Source organism: Protopterus annectens, chromosome 1.part0 (assembly GCF_019279795.1).
Source record: "Protopterus annectens isolate FY-2018-M chromosome 1.part0, PAN1.0, whole genome shotgun sequence".
In the NCBI taxonomy this organism is placed as follows: Eukaryota; Metazoa; Chordata; order Ceratodontiformes; family Protopteridae; genus Protopterus; species Protopterus annectens.
The window spans coordinates 511,911,320-511,926,318 of NC_056725.1; the positions used below are offsets into that span (position 1 = coordinate 511,911,320).

The 14,999-nt window shown below is 42.4% G+C and overlaps 1 protein-coding gene across 1 annotated transcript in view; it reads left to right on the forward strand.

Annotated features, from left to right (window-relative positions):
* YIPF3 (Yip1 domain family member 3) overlaps positions 1 to 14,999 on the forward strand; it is a 366,566-nt gene that overhangs the window by 153,919 nt on the left and 197,648 nt on the right. The gene's annotated exons all lie outside the window — the stretch shown is intronic.

The following is a 14,999-nucleotide window of genomic DNA, read 5'->3' on the forward strand; positions in this document are numbered from 1 at the left end:
TTTCTCCAAAACAAAATTAAGATCCCAGGGAGGAGGAACAAACTTCCTTGGAGGTCTAATATGAAGGATACCTCATTACAGCCGAGTGCGTCTCCATGAGAGGTCTTATATGAAGGATGCCTCATTACAGCTGAGTGCATCTCCAGGCATTTCTGCAGTTATCTCCTACTGCACCCCTAGGTGTCAAATATTGCTCGTTCATATTCACATTAATAATTCCAAAACCATGCTACATACAAGGTATCAGACTATTTTATCTTGAAGCATACATGATTGTAAACGCAATTGTACTGATATTTGACTTCTGTCAGTGAATATTTGTTAGGACTGTAAGGTGATCACTTTTTTAAAGGCTTAAGCCACACCCACTGGGAGTTAAAGATACACACTCACAAGAGCTCACTGGAGGGAATGAGTTAAGGAATTGTTTAGCTTCAAACCTGGAAGCTAAAGGAGGATATAAAGGCAGACAAGCAGAGATAGCTGATAAGTGGTCCTTAACAGAAGAATGAGCCAATCCAACATTGAGCAATTCATGCAGATAAGAGAGAACCAAAGGAACATCCACAGAAAGTGGGTCCAGGTTATGTGAAAGACACCAAACAGAAAATCCCTTCCATTTGGATAAGTAAGATTTCCTAGTATTGGGTTTTCTGGTGTCCTGCAGGACCCTAAGCACTTCCTCAGAAAAAAAAGGTGTCTATATGGAATCAAAATCCTATCACCCACAGAGTCAACTGAAGAGAGGCAAGTGGGGGTGAATGAGATACCCCTTGTCTTGTGTGAGTAGGTCCACTCTTTGAAGTAACTTGTGATGATTACCCTTGGCTAAATGCAGAAGAATAGGGAACCAATGCTGTCTCAGACAAAAGGGAGTCACCAACAAGATTTTTTGGGGCATCCGGTTGAATTTTGAAGAGGACTTTATAATGAGAAGAAAGGGAGGGGAAAGCATAAAGAAACACCCCCTTCCAAGAAAAGAGAGGGTGTCCATCTTCCAACCAGTAGACCTGGGACTATGGTGCAAAATAGAAGAAGTTTTCTGTTCAGAGGAGAGGCAAATAGATCTATTTGGGGAGTACCCCATTGATAGACAATGTCTAGAGATGCATCCCTGTGATGCATCCATTCATGAGATTGAAGACCCGCTCAGAGTGTCTGCCACAGTATTTTGACCTGAGGAAATATAAATTGCCTGAAGAGTAACTTGATACTGGACAGCAAGATCTCATACAGGGAGACCAAACTGACAAAGAAGATAAGATCGTGTTCCCCCCCTGTTTATTTACATACCATGTAACTGTGGTGTTGTCTGTAAACACTTTGAGAGGTCCTGGGGAGAAAAGAGGATGAAAAGCCTGAAGAACCAGCGGAAGGGATCTCATCTCTTTGACTTTGATGTGCTCCTTATGCTGAAGAGGAGATCAGACCTCTCTTGCACCTTTAGTGTGCCAAAAGCTGCTCCCCATCCCACGTCTAAGGTGTCTGTGAGCAGCTTCTGAGATGGAAGAGGAGGATGAAAAGGGAGTCCTGGATTTAGGGACAACTGCTGGATCCACCAGTGGAGTTCCATTTTTAGACAAGGCAGAACATAAACTACAAATTCTATGGGATGAGCATGTTGAAGTCAAACTGACCTTAGGAACCACTGAAACTTCCTCATGTGAAGTTTGGCTAGAGGGAACATAAGGATGGTGGATGCCATGAAATAAAGAGCTCTCAGAAACTCCTTGGCTGTAATGGAAGCCAGAGGAAGAAGAGATTGAAAGAAAAGAGATGAGGGGCAAGGCCTTGGGAGGAGGCACAATGGGAATTCTGCACCCCAGAAAAATGTGGTCCTGAGAAAGAGTCAGAAAGGACTTTTTGAAGTTTATTGTGAATCCCAGCCCAGACTGTGCAGAAGGGAAGTGGCACAGTGAAGCTTTTTGCAACAGGATCTCTGGAGAGGATGCCTGAAACAGGAGATCGTCCAATTAAGGAAATACTTGGATCCCCTGAATCCTGCAGAAAGCAATCACAGGAGCTAGGCATTTGGTGATTACCCTTGGGACAGGTAGAGGGACCAAAGGGCAAATCAGGAAACTGAAAATGCCAGGAAGCAGCAACAAAATGTAAAAACTTCCAGAAAATTAGGTGAATAGGAATATGGAGATAAACATCCGTGAGATCTAAACAAATTAGAAAAGGATGAGAAAGCAGCAAAGGGAACAAAGTCTAAAGGGATAACATTCTAACGGAAGGAGCCTTCAGAAAAGTATTCAGGTGAGAAAGACCCAGAATGGGCTGGAACCTCTTGAACGATTCCTTGAGACAAAAGATCCTGTAGCACCTCTGGAAAGAAGCTTAACTGTTCTTGAGGTGGCTAAGGAATGCCAATGAAGGGGGACAAAGATTTCCAAACCATGAAATACCTTTGGCTAATGATGGAAAGAACCCACGAATCTTGAGTTATGCTTAACCAAACAGGAAGAGACAGAGAAAGACAAAGAAAAAGAAGAATGTGACTGGGAAGCGTCTGGTAGTCAGGCAGCACCTGTTTTATCAGGAAAGGGCAGCTTCTGAGCCAGAGTACCCTGGGTAGATTTAGCTGGAGGAGCCTTCCTACCCCCTTTTTTACCCTTTGGAGGAGGAGAAGACTGCCTTCAAACAAAAGCTGGCTTAATAGGATAGTTCCTTTGGAACTTAGGGACAGGTGAAACAAAATTGTTTCAGATCCTGTGACTGCTTGTGTTTCTCCTGCAGGGACTTGAACAAAACAGCAGCAGCAGCACCAGCACCAAACAAATATTTGTTGTCCAGAGGAACATCCATCAACTTAGCCTTAATATCATCAGGCAGAGGATGAAGCCGTAGCCAGGAATATCTCCTCAAAACAGATCCTGAAGCAGCAGCCCTAGAGGAAGCATCTGCTGCATCATAACTACACTTAATGGAATGGCGAGCCACCTGGGAGGAAGTCCCTAACAAAGACAAGGCAGAAGTCTTACCCTCAGAATAAGGAAGGTCAGTAATAACCTGACAAGTCTGAGAAAGGAGAGCCGAAACATCTGGTGATATGAGACTGATAATTAACAGCCCAGAAGGCTAGGGTGACCTGAAGTATAAACCTTCTTACCAAGCCTTTCCAGAGTCCTGCTGTCCTTATTAGATGGAAGACGCTTAGTAATTTGGAAAGCTCATCAGATACCACAGAGACCACCGAAGGGTCAGCAGATGGGCATTTATAAAGGAATTTACAATCATCCAACACTTTATAAACCAGTCTGGTTTCTTATGAGCAGGGGGCTGAGAATCTGGAGCCTGAGAAGCAGGAGAAAAAGCATCCAGTAAAGCAGCCAAAACAGGAGGAAAAGCAGAGGGTCTAAGAGACTCCATTTGAAGGAGCTCATAATAACTCCTCTGCACTTCAGACACCTGGTAGCAATCCCATCTAAAGAACTCCATCATCCTAGCAATGGTATCCCAAAAGAGATCACCTCAAGTGGAGATTCAGGACTAGTAGACTCCTGTTCCTCAGAACCATACTCCAGAGGGGAAGGAATCTGGGAAGAACAGACCAAGGAATCCTCATCTGCATCCTCCTCTTCTTCAGAGGAATCCTCATACCTAGATCTCTTGAGAGGGGAAGATGACCAAGGAGGAGCCAGAATAGAGACCCCCTGAGGAGGCTTCAGAGTCGTAAGGGCATTAAGTAAGCCTTGTATAAAATTCTGCCATTCACTTTGAGGGTCCTTGGGAGCAGAAGAAACATGTTTTGTCCTTTGCTCCTTTTTTAAGGGGACATCCACCTTATGAAGTGTAGCAGGCTCCGATGTCTGCTTAAACTCAGTAATTGTAGTTGGGACTTCCTCCCTCGCCAGAATCTGAGGACCCCCCCAGGCTCTTCTGTGATAATTAGCTGTGGTTCTCCCTGCACATCTGAAATGGACATCTGCAAGGCCTCTAAGGGTGTGCAAGTAGCCAGATCCATGTTGGCCTTCGAAACGGTCACTGCAGAGGAATCCAGCCCAACAACTGGGCAAACCTCCGGGCTTTCATCAGCCTCAAGAGAGATGTCTGATGTAGGAGTTGCAGCCGTAGAATCTGGCCTAACTTTTTTTGCCTTTCTTCTTCAAAGACAGCTGACCGTCAGGAAGTACCCTCCATAGTGTCTTTCAGTAAAAGTTTGAGATACTGGTTTTCTAAATAAATTGCGAGGGATGAAAGATGACTGCATAAGGTCTTTGGCACAAAGGTCTGAAAATATTGCAGGACATATGTTCGTGAAAAAACCCTGAACAAAACAAGCAGTGCTCATGACAGTCTTTATGAGGAATCTGTCTCCCACACTGGCATTTACCCTTCCTGGATGGCATGAAACCCCACAACAAAACAAAAGATAAGCAAAAAACCCCAACAGCTAACTTATCTGAATGGCTAAGTACACCAGCAACAGCTCGGGTGATCAGACCAATGATCAGAGATGACATTTGGACTGGCAGCAAAGAAGTTCTGAGGATGGTACGTCTGGACATCACCTTTATGTCTTACATTATATGAGCAGCGTACGTGTGATATAAGGCATACCTTAAGGCAACCTAAAGGCTTTGGTATACTGCCGGACATTGGGCCCCCTTGACAGGGGATCCCACATGTTATGAATACTGCAACAGTGAAGAAAATTACATCTGCTAGTATGGTAAGATTTTACACAACCGTAAGTCATGTTATGTGTTGTGCATCAGTCAGCAGAGTCACATAGCATGAGTTTCATCTTCCTGTGCTCATCCAAATGATTGGTCATGTCACATGAACTGCAGTGCTCTCCTAAAGTCATTGGCCTGTCTATGGAAACAGTTGTATCCTGTATCCCACATCAGCCTCCACTACTTGCTGGCATGACTTTCATTGTACTGTGTCCATATTTAATGGTTGGTTGTATCATGTATAATGAGCATGCCTCCAGCACTATTCAGGATGGTTAAGATCTTTGTTTTGTAGACACAAGGTCCTTCCTAAAATCTCACCACCGATCACTCATTTCCTTCAAGTCTCTTGATACATCCTCAACCCACCCACCCACCCACCTAGTGTTTCAGTCTTTACAGATTTCTCTAAAGCTAACCTACTACAGTTTTTAGATGATGTAGGCTAATTTCCCACAAAACCTGCACCTGTGGATCCAGCTGAAAAGGTGACTTTCCTTCACCTTTTCCTACCAGCACCATATTAATTGCCTAAACAAGTAAATAACTATCTATTCTGTGTATAACAATGTTTAAAAACAAATCCATCTTATGGAATACTTGTATGCATAAACCTTCTAACTGAAGAGGAAAACTCTTGAACAACTGCAGTACATCAGTTCACTCAGGTTCATATTACATTATCGAAAGATAACGTAATTGAACGATCAAAACTTTGAAATGGCAGCATTTCGAAGCTCTACCACACCCCCCACTAAATATATATTCCAACTCCGAGATCACACTGCAGTGAGGAAAGGGCAAATATTCCAGTCCTCGCTGTACTGCGATCCCACAATGCGATCTTTGAAATGCTGCCATTTCAAAGTTTTGATTGTTCGATTACGTTATCTTTCGATAACGTAATAGGAACCCAATTCACTCTTCCTCAGAACTGCACTGAAACAAACTAGCATGGAGATAAAGTACACCATTAAGAAGTGATCATGATCGTAATTATTAGCATGATCCTACGAGTAACAGATACTAAAGTTAAATGCAAACTGTTCATCGTATTAATCAATGCTGCAGTAGCCATAACTGTATGGGTGATATCCTGCCGATGATATAACAGCACCTTCCACCCACCCGGACTGTCGGGCAGCTTGAACTGAGCAGACTAAAAGGCAAGTTTGGATGCAAAGTCCTTCAGAGCTTTACTGCTGCTGAGGCGTATACTCCTCTCAGACATTTGAGGATCATCAGTTGGCTTGTGCTTTCCCTGGTCAGTCATTTTCCCCTTTGGGGCAGGGGACGTCCTTTTTCTTAATTTTGTTTTATTACATTCCACTTCATGAAAGTTATTTTAAAGTTAGGATTGCTGTTTTTTAACAGACTGTCTCAAGACTGTAACATACTTTTAAACAGACTACTCTTTTTTTTCTGGCAGTTTTAAAATAGTGTAAAGTAACTGAAAACATTTTTTTTTTATTTTTGGAAAAATTTTGATTATTTTACTTATGTGGGGCTGGCATAGTGTTTTAAAGTGCTTTTTACTGTGTTTCGAAAAAATAACGTCTGTGGACTAGTAGTGCTTACTGGCAATTAGTGCTTGTATTCCATGGGAAAGAGGCACATTTTCAACTTGAGAGGGAATAGACTGCCAGTCCCATAGTCAGTCCTTCTTCCAGCCACAAAAAAAAAAGTTAAGCAAACAGCCTTAGCCACCACAGCAGGCGAGCAATTTGCTTGAGCCACAGGTGAGTGACTCTGCTGTGGCTATTTCTTGTACCAGGGACAACTCCTTTTTTTTCCCTGGATCCATCTGGTGTAACACATAAACCTACAGCCACCATAGACTGGGAATTAGCCACATCCTGCGCGGCTGTTGGAGTCTTGTCAGTGGGCAAGGGAGAGCCAGTTTTGTCAGCCCTACAAGAGGGAACAGGGAAGGTTTCCTTGTGTCAGAATGCTGTGTCCATCCCTGGGGAAGCTGCTGCTGCTATTATTAACACTGTTGGCCCCATTTTCCTGTCAAAAAGAAAAACAAGCATGTATCTACTCCTCATTGGTTTCCTTTGGTTAGGTGTATTTTATTGGGTCTGGCTCAGGGTTTAATTCAGAATTTTGTTCCTTCCTGTAAAGTAGTTTCTGGTAATAGAAAGAGGTATTCCTCTTTTCCAGAAGAGATTCAAGTTTATGAACCTGAACAGGAACATACAGGGATGGGTACTGTTATTTCCTCATATCTCTTATTCAGACTCCGAGGAGAGCTTTGTTTTTGATTCTCCCTGTGTGGAAGTTTCTCGTTGTCTGATGTTATTGCTACAATGCACCAGTGCTTTTAGTGGGAGACACTGAGATTTTTCAGTCCCTCAGAAAATACTAACATAATTTATTTTAAAACTGTGTTTTAAAGCATTATTTAACTTTCTTTTGTCAGTTAAATAATATTATCATTTCATATTCCGATAAAAAGATGATTTTAACGTCATCTGGAAATACTTCAACATCTTTTAATCTGTAAGATACTTTCATGGAAATTTTGATATAAAACTTTTATTACCCCGCATAAACTTGAAGTTATGTACAAGGAACAAAATATTAGGTGCTGGAGATGTAATTCTGGTTTAAAAGCAGTTTGGCAACATATGAATTTTGATTGTGAATTATTAAAATCTTTTTAGGATAATGTTAATACATTTATCCTAACATTGTGGTCTGACAGTTTTAAGTTAACTAAATGTTTAGTAGTTTGTAATGCTCCAATTCCTCAGGTTATTCCTACATCACAATATCGTCTTATTTAGAATATTTTAGCAATAACTAGAAAAGTGGTCAGTAAAAATTGAAAGAATTCAAGTACTACCTCAGTCATTGAATGTATTAATATTATAAAAACTTTGTTATACTGAATTACATGTTATTAAGAAGAGAAGTAATAATAATTCTATGTGAAATGGTTGAAAGTAGAAAGTTTGCTAGAAAAATGTTGAATATTGAATCTTCTCTTTATTTAAAAAAATTATTTTCTTTATGTATGTTAAAATGATTGAATATGAACTATTGTAAATAAGTTGTGTGACATTTATATGTTATTGTAATTGATTTATTTTTACTTTTAGAATTTTAAAATATTAAAGAAAGAAAGAAAGAAAATGCTATGAGTTGTTATGGAAGATTTGGATTTTCCAGCATATATACCTATTCCTTCTGTTCTGTCTGCTTTAGAGGAAGTGGGTGTTACTGTCTGCAACTTTCCCGATACTCAGCTAGCTGCCCACAGTGCCTGTAAAAAGGCAGGTAGGATGTATGAAGCTTCTCAGTCTATGCACTATTCCCAAATCTGATCCAGCAGCTTTAGATTTAGTTGATCGCACTGCTGCTAAGCACTGTAATTCCAATCCTATTCTTTCTGATAAGCATGGGAAAATTATTAATGGGTAATGGGGGTATATACTTCTCTGTCTTTGAATTGTCAGGCTCATATGTTAGTTTGTTCTGACAAATTGTGTAAGTATAAGGAATGTTTTATCTGCAGTTTCATCTTGTTTGGAAAAATCTCTTAAGTCACTTTCTTTCTTATATTGCACAGGTCACTATTCATTGTTTACAGTGTGTGTATGCCCCTCTTGATACTTCTTCCTGGGCTGTGGCCACTGATACTGTTTTGAGGAGGTTTGCATGGCTGCATTCTCAAAATATTCCAGATGATGATAAAATATTTTAAATTCTCCCTTGGATAGAGATTCAGTGTTTGGCCGCCCTGCTGCAGAAGTGATCAAAAAGTGTGATAAAGGGGGCAAGCTAATGGCTCAGGGGCCCTTACAAGCCTAGCCAAAAGTTTATCCCCAAAAAAGAAACCTCAGTCAGCACCTGTCATCCCTGTCAGTGTGGGACAAAGGTGGAACTCCTGGGACATATTTGTGGTTTCCCATCCACTCATCAGGATTGCACTTGAAGAGGATCAGCGAGGTATTTTGTTTGACATATATGGGAAGTCTATTCCAGAGACTGTCTCTCCAGCAGGTTTTGTTGATGTCTCATATTAGATTTAGGCCTATCGAGCGGGTAATGCGCAAGGAGTTAGATGTACAGATGTGGAGCATCTCTAGTAGGGCAGGGTCTGATATTGCCTTGTAGGCGAGAGACAGATCACCTCTGAGCAATCTGTATGATACCGAGTAGAGAGTTAATGATTTGAGCCTGTCCACATAGGACAGGTGTTGAAGGCCATGGATTCTATTTGTGAGGTATTTCTGTGGCCTTTCCAGTTGGAGTAGGTGTTTGGAGGGATACATACCAAATGGGGCATTATACTCAATTATAGGTCTAATGAGGGAGGAGTACAGAGAGGTAATAACCTCCTTTTTGCAATCCCTTTACTTATGAGGATAAACCAAATAAAAGGCTTTTCTGACCACTGCCGTCACATGATGGTTGAATGTGAGATTGTTGTCAACCTGAGTACCCAGGTCTCTCACCACGGGTTGTGTGCTTAGGTGGTTGGCGTTGATGTGGTGATCAGTAGGGGCCGTGTTTTTGCCGAATGGTTTGATAATACACTTTTTTGCATTTAACTTAAGGCCATGACTTTGGCGCCAGTTATTTGTAGCTGTGAGACCCTCTTGCAGTATGTTAACGTCATTTGGGGAGTCAGTGACAGCACCCAACTTACAGTCCTCTGCAAACCTGGTCAGCCACAAGCCCTTTGTCTTTGCCTGGACCTCTGAGTAGTAGATGCCAAACAGTAGGGGTCCCAGGACAGATCCCTGGGGAATACCACTAGTGACAGGTCTGCTGTCGGAGGTGGCGTCACCTATTTTGACATTGTGGGTCCTATCTGTGATCCAGTTGGCCACCCATCTGATGAGATAGGGAATAACATCAAGTTGTGTTAGCTTTTAGATGATGCTCGAGTGGGAGATTGTGTCAAAGTCTTGGCAAGATCAAGGTAAGCTGTATGTACTGACTTTCCCTCATCCAAGGCGCTTGGTGACAGTTTCAAAGAAGTCAACTAGGTTCAGTAGGCAAGATCTGCCCCTGACTAATCCGAATTGAGTGGGGTCGAGTGTCTGGAGATTGTCTGTGTCCTGGTTTATGATATCCATAATCGTACGCTCCATGGCTTAACAGATCAGACTTGTCAAGCTAATGGGGTGGTAGTTTCCCAGGTCAGTAGCAGCATCAGCTTTGTGCAAGGGGATGACAATGGTGATCCTCCTCTCTTCTGGAATGAAGCCTGTAATTAGGCTGTCATTGAATAGGGTGCTCAATGGCGAAGCTAGTTTTTGCTGGAGATGGTGCAGAATACAGCCAGTGATATTATCAGGTCCCATGGAAGCTGTGTTCTTTGCCTTGGATAGGGCCTTTAACACTTGATCTACAGAGATATGAGGTGTGGGACAAGTATCAGGGATATCGACTGAGCCTTTGGGGGCAATAAGGGGGTAATGTTTGTGCTGAACCTAAATCAGCAGGATCAGTGTAAGTGGTGCCATTTAGTACTAATTCAGAACAAACTTCCTAACGTAACTGAAGGACTTGTGGTTTCCCTTTGTTTCGGAGGCTAGTTTCAACTCATAATTGATTTTGGAGTTTTTCACTAGTGATCTAATTTGCTTGTTGAGGCAGAGGAGGGGGATTTTCTGATTTGGAATTTGTTCCTTTTTACCCTTGAACAACAGTTTCTTCCTTTTGTTGTAAAGCCTGTTGATAGAGGATGTCCACCAAACAGGCTTGTGTTTCCTTGAGGAGCAGGTTTTAGTTCTGTTGGGTATAGCTGAGTTCATGCAGTTGTACAGGTGCTTGTATACTGCACTGGCATACTGTTCACCATAGTTGTTTGCATCCTCTGAGGGTGGCGGTGGTGTGAACCTACTGATAGCCTCACTTAGGAGGGTGTAGTCAGCTTTTGAGAAGATTTTTAGCCTGGTTATGGCTAGGGAGGGGTTAGATGGGATAGAATCTTCGAATGAGACAGACTGATCTCATCTCACCAGGGAAGAACATACTATGGGAGTGGTGCAGCGGTCACCCATGTTGGTGAGAACCAAGTCCAGTATGTTATCTCCCGTTGTGGAGGATGAGACCAGATGGTCTAGTGCGATAGAGTTGATGAAGTCAAGGAATCGTTGGGTGAGTGCATTAGTGCAGGAATAGTGATGGGTTACGGATCCGATCATCAGATCAACTTGGCCATGTCTTCCAGACTTCAGATCTTAGTCTTGAGCTCCTCCCTCTTCCCATAATGCATCACACCACTTTTAACTCTTCAGATCTCATTTGCCGCCAGACTGATAAGACGGAAGATTCGGCAGTCTTGGGCTGTAAGTACTTTCGTTTTCCTTTCTGTGTAAGCAGTTTCATTTTGGTAATTAGTCCTTCCTCCCTGTTGGTTCTTTGTCGTATTAGTACTGGTATAATTGCTTCTTGTGGTTTCAGGTTGTTTCTATACATGTTCTTTTCCTTTTTCTGAACTGCCATTAGGGTTTTCCTGCCCATTGACACAAGTTTGCCTTTCTGGTTTTTGTTGTCTTGGGCTGTTCTTGCTTACTCTATCCTGTGTTTAGTGCCTGGACTAATTTAGGTGTTCCTATAGCTTTTGGGTATTGCAGTTTGTTTAGACATTGCATTTAGCAACTGTGCAAGTTTGGTCTGATGATCTCGGGTTTCTCCTCTCTCTCTCCTTCTTTGTCTTGGGCTGTACGGGAGTGGTGTAGTAGGTTTGCTTGGTTGACTTAAGGTCTTCCATTTTTGGATTGCAGCCGATATGAATGCACTTTCTGTCTGTTTTTGTAACAGTACTAGGCTCGCTATTCTGTTAAAAGCAGCCATACCTCTCTTGTTCAATTTCCTTTTCTTTAACAGTATATCCAGCGTTTGCTCCTCATAAGTTGTGTGTTTCTCTGTTACTTGGGCAGTTGGTGGCTTGGTCGTTGCCACCTACTGGGGATTATTGATCTGGAAGTGAGAGCGGTCTTGCATTCAGGCTGAGTCTAGTTCCTTTGGATGTCTGTTTACAAGCCCTTTGTCATGGTGGGCTGAGTCCTCAGAGACTGCGGTGCATGTTCCGGGTCAGAGAAGGGCTCTCTCCATTTTTCCCAAGAGTGGAGAAAGTTATTTTCCTGGGGTTGATTTTCACTGTTCCTGGAGTTCAGTGATCTGAAGATTTGATGGAGTCGTCTCGATGAAACGGAATTCGATCATGTAAGGATTCGATATTTTGAAGGGGACCCATAGAAAAATAAAACATATGATGGGAAGGGTGAGAGAAAAATTGGCAGGGAAGATGGAAAAATGTAATGAGGAGGGACAAGACACAAACCTTACAAATGGGTGGAGCTAGACACTACTGGGAGGCACAAGCTGAGCAGAGACAAAGACAAACAGGGGGCTGACAGCTAGTGATTGGAAGGATTGGATAACATATGAGGGATTCATTGGGACCATTAGGAGTTTATGTACACTTGGGTGAGGATAGGGTGGGATAAGGGCAGCTTGTCACCCACTGATTGGCCCAAAGTAACATTATTGTGACTAGTGGCATGGGTAGTGGAAGGGGCCACACCCTTCTTTGGTGACCTGATGGCTCTCTACCATTGTGCGAGTGAATCTACAATTCAGTGCAGGAGGTTTTGGGTGTCCATTATTCAGTGAACCACTGGGTAATGGACACCCAAGGTTCAATGGACCATTATCCTGTCTACCATCTCCTGTACTGTCCGTCTTAAAGCAGCTTGAGATGCAGAGCCAGTTGAGCTACACTGCCTGCTGAAGAGTGGTTGAAACCCTTCTCCAGTGAGTCACTCCGAGCCCTCTTACTCATTACAGTCACTGCCAGGTCAGAGCAGTTGGTGCTTTATTTACCTGCATCCTACTTGTCATCCTCATGACTTGTAAAAGGAAGATAAAATGGGAATGGTGCCTTTAGTGTAGATGTTCTACAGATGACACACACACACACACACACACACACACACACACACACACACACACACACACTACAGATCAATAGTCAAACTCACTCTGTTGTGCTGAAAGTCTCTCCTGCCTCCTGCAGCAGCCAACACATTCCACCTCTTGCTTTGCTCATGCTGAAAGAGAAGGGGACATAAAAACAGTCACACACAGATGTAGATGAGATTTACACATTAGTACAAAGTTCTACAGTCACATAGTTAAGTGCAAGACATCCGAAGCCTGAAATGCTACCTGTAGCATCACAACTGAACAGCTGTGGGCCTTAACCTACTTCTGTTACCACTAACACCTACAGCATAGATGCATTCACCTACCTGTTATTTCCTCATTTCTGTTAGAAGAAACCATCCTTATTAGAACACTGTTCTGAATCACAGTAGCAACACAGTTTAAGATTACACTTAAGATTCCCATTGCTAAATGCTTGCTCTACCATTCTGAGTATCTTTATCTAACGTTTCCTTCCTCGGCTAGATAGCTTAATGGTAGTAATCCTGCAGGTCATTATGCTGTGACCTGCATTGTTCCCTAGTGTAAGGGATGGCAGCTACCTCAGTAATTGTCTCAGCCAGCTCATAGCAGGTATCCACCTTTCTTAGTGGACCCCACACATGGTCCCAGTAGCCACTTCCTGAACTGTCTATACAGGAGAAAGAACTTGATTTTGCTGTCCTTTTGACATCAGGTAGATGCCCTCCATGGTGCAGTAGCCCAGACAACCATTACCATGAATTTCCACAGGAAATGATCACACTTTCACATGGCTCAGAATGGCAGCCAGTGGTTTATGTTGGGGATTTTGACTTCTGAATCACAAACAACATAGTTGAGTGCAGCTCCAAAGCATGATGCACATACATGTGTTGTTTTTTTATGTTTCTGAGATGCTGTATGGATTCTTTGTGTGACATCAAACTGTGGCTTCATTGGGTGTCCTGCATTACCGAAAACAGTAGGAACGTGGGAAAGTAAGAAATGTGCACACTGTCTTTGGCTGACTGTTAGCCAAGTTACCACACAGCTTACACTTGATGACCAGGTGGTCTTAAGGAGTTTCACTGCAGGAAGTGGCACTACAGATGACTGGTTGGGTATCAGATTTGTGAATCATGGACACATTGGTTATCCACATGTGCATTGTACACTGACTGGTAGTCTATGGAGTGGGTGTCCTTACTATTGACATAGCACTGTCCATGGAATGTGATGAGGCTTTTATTGCAGTATGTTTTCAGGACGTAGCATCTAGTTTTTTCGGGATGTTGGTGATCTCATTGAAGCCACCCCTTGTGGTAGCTGTCTGTTCCAGTATTTTGGGAAAAATAGATTTGCTCATCCATATGCACAAGTAGTGTATTGAAGATTGTATTAACTATTCTACGTAATAAAGCCTGTGATATACCACTCTTTGTCTCTGAAAGGTCTCTAGCTACTATGAGAGGTAAAGATACCTTGATATACACTGATACAAGAAGTCTTGCATTCCTGCAGATCATGCTTGAGGAAAGGATGAAATGTGAACCAACACCTGTATAGATCAGTGTTTTCAACTGCTAATCGGTTAACTGGTGGTAGGTAATTTGCTGCAATTACTGTTTTCCCTCATGGCATATGGCACTGTGTTAAGCTCCTGATAAGGAGACAGTAATGCTTTTAGAAAATAAGTGCCACTGTATGAAGGCTGCTGGTGTATGCAATATCTTTGCAGCATATTATAAAGCCCTAAATTCCTGTGTGCTGTTTGTTCTTGTATGATGCACAATCCTGTTGTGCACTATTTATGCATTGTCTTTGTAGTTGTGACATATTTTGAGCCACACATTTCAGTCTAATTATGTGCTCATTAACTGCATGCCTTAATTTTGCATACGTATTCCCACACTAGCAGTAGCTGGTACTTTGAAGTGCAACTTGTCTGAATATGACAACTTCCCATGCAATAGTTGCACTAGGTACTCTTTAACTTCTCTACAAATCCCAGACCTTGTAGCATGTGTTGTTTCTCTTTTTTTTATATAGTTCTGTTGCATTAGGATAGAGCAATGATACTTTACATCTTCCAGTGTTAAAGTTGTTATTTTGTATATTTTGCAGTATTGTTTGTCAGCCAGTAATACCACAAAATGGAAAAATGTGGTGATCTCCAATGTGACTTACAATAGCTTGGCGGCGCAATGGTGCAGCAGTTAGCATCATCACCTCACAGCAAGAGGTTCTACACTTTGATTCTCGGATGGGGTGCCTTCTGTATGGAGTCTGCATGTCCTGTGTAGAGTCTGCATGTCCTCCCTACATTTGCTTGTGTTTCCTTTGGGTGTCCCAGTTTCCTCCTACATTCCAAAGATGTGTCTG